The sequence below is a fragment of the Chrysochloris asiatica genome, unplaced genomic scaffold (genome assembly GCF_000296735.1).
Source record: "Chrysochloris asiatica unplaced genomic scaffold, ChrAsi1.0 scaffold00005, whole genome shotgun sequence".
Lineage (NCBI taxonomy): Eukaryota > Metazoa > Chordata > Mammalia > Afrosoricida > Chrysochloridae > Chrysochloris > Chrysochloris asiatica.
In genome coordinates, this window is record NW_006408523.1 from 32,305,194 (window position 1) to 32,307,821 (window position 2,628).

The window sequence follows — 2,628 nt, forward strand, 5'->3', positions numbered from 1 at the left end:
TATACTGCACTAACCCACCAAGCACTTCATGGAAGAAAAAATTACCATAAGTTTGCAGTTATCAGCCACGAGAAATGTAATATTTAAACCATTTTCAAAGATATCAATTAATCAAACCTTTCTCCTCTCCAATTTTAAACCAAAGAATAAACAATGTGTAGGAAATCAGCTAGGGATAAAAAGGATCTCTGATTATATATTAAAACTGGTAATAATAAAAAACACAGTTTGGATCTGTGGCTAAAGCAGCAACTTTACCACTACTTCACCACACCAACTATAAATGGCCTGACTCACTATGAAGTCTGTGGAGTCTGTCCTGCCCCCTAAGGTTATTGCTCTTTAAAGTATGTCCTGTTCCTTGACACAAACAAACCAGCAAAGAGAGGCAGAAAGACCACTCAAGGACAGCAACTTATGGTTCTTCATGGTGCTTCAAGATAATGCAATGAACCTCGAGGTCAGTCTGAACTGCAAGTTTGGTAATTCTAACCCATCAGCCACTTCTCAGAAATCCTAAGCAAGGTTGCTATGAGTCAGAACCAAGTTGAAGGCACTTAACATCCACACAATAATATAAAGTTAAAGCACAACTTAATATTATCAACAGATGGAGAAAAAAAAAAATGTCAACATTCAATACTCTTCCAAGATTAAAAAAATATTCAACAAGCTATACCTAGAAAGAAATGTCCCCAATATGATAGAGAACCCCTACAAAAGATATCCTCTAAGCTTAGGAACACACCTGAAACTCTTGGACTGACAGGCAACAGCATTAGATGTCAATGATGCATAAATTAATCTACAGATTCAACAAATCTTATTAATTTTTGAAAAAATTTGCAAGTGGATTTTAACATTCATGTGGAAATTCAAAGGACCCAGCATAGAGTCTCTGAGTTGCTGCTGAAGAGTCCGGACTTCACTACTGCTCATCTCTGCCTCTCGTCTGTCAGCTCTCAAAAATCAGCTGATTCAGACTCTTCTTAAGGAAGAACAGACCCCCAGAAGAAGGTTGCAGTTGTTGGGGTTAGTGCTATTGCCATGGCATGTGCCATCAGCATCTCAATGCAGAAGTTGGCAGATTAACTGACTCTTGTGGATATTATAGATGACAAACAGAAGGGAAAGATAGATGATGAATCTTCATCATGGCAGCCATTTCCTTCAAACACCAAAAACTGTCTCTGGCAAAGACTATAATGTCATAGCAAATTCCAAACTGGAGTACATCAGCAGGAAGGAGAAAGCTGTCTTAATTTGGTCCAGCATAACGTGAACATGTTTCAATTCAACATTCCTTATGTGGTGCTGTGGCTAATGCATCAGACTGTAAAGTCGTTTGAACTGCAAGGTCAGGAGTTCAAGCTCACCAGCTGCGTCTTGGAAACCCTATACAGAGTCAATATGGGTCAGAATCGACTTGACAGCACTTAATAGCAACAACAACAATGTAAAGAAATACAGCCCAAATTGCAAGTTGCTTGTCGTTTCTAATCCAGTGGATAGCCTTACCCATGTTCTTAGAAGATAAGTGGCTTTCTCCAAAAAATGTGTTATTGGTAGTGGCTGCAATTTGGATTCAGTGCAGTTCAGTTTCCTAATGGGAGAGAGTCTGGGAGTTCACCCACTAAGCTGTCATGGGTCAGTCCTTGGACAGCATGGAGACTCTACTGTGTCTGTGTGGAGTAGTGTGAATGGTACTGGTGTCTCCCTGAAAAATCTGCACCCCGACTTAGACAATGATGATATAGATAAGTAACAGCAGAAAGTGGTTCAAAACAGGTGGTCCACAGTGCTTACGAGGAAGTCATACTGAAATGCTATGCCTCCTTGACCATTAGGTTCTCTGTGGCAGACTTGGCAGAAAGCATAATGAAAAATCTCAGGCAGGTACATCCAATTTCCATCATGAGTAAGGGACTCTATAGGATTAAAGATGATGTCTTCCTTAGTGTTCTTTGCATCTTGGGACAGAATGTGATCTCAGTTGTGAAGGTAACAGTGACTCCTGAGGAACACACCTGTCTGAAGAGGAGTGCAGTGGGCTCTCTGGGGCATCCAAAGAGATCTGCAGTTGTAAAGGCTGCTGTTGTACCACTTCACTGTCTAGGCTGCAAAGGGATTTTAGTTGGGGGTGGTGCATGTTGTCCTTTTTATCTGATCTGTGATTAAAGCAGCAGAATTATGACCAAGGAAGAACATCTGCTTTCCTACAATCAGACATAGGAATGGTCCATAAAACCCTACAGCTATCTCCTGTTGGTGGATAATACTTAACCTCATGTAGTTCTACCTTGGTTAGTAGAAAATAGTTCCACCACCTCTGAGACACCATTGCCAATGTTGCTATGCTGCCATTTCCTTCAAACCAGAAGAATGTGTTTACTGTGTGTTATGTAAATTCTGGGTTTTACACTTAACATGTCTAGCCCAATTACAGCCTGTTCTCCTATACATAATTGTCCTAAAAGATATTATTTTGTGTACTATATTTATCAGAGTAGTGTACATTGCCATGTAATGTAAAAAGAGCTACATATAAACATTGTAACTGTCTTATAAACCAAAACATCAAATAAGCCATGAACAACGAAGAAAAAAAAAAAACAACCCAACAATCTT

At 39.6% G+C, this 2,628-nt stretch overlaps 1 pseudogene; it reads left to right on the forward strand.

Moving 5' to 3' along the window:
* LOC102842398 overlaps nucleotides 1-2,086 on the forward strand; it is a 100,011-nt pseudogene extending 97,925 nt beyond the window's left edge.
* The last annotated feature ends 542 nt before the right edge of the window (nucleotides 2,087-2,628 follow it).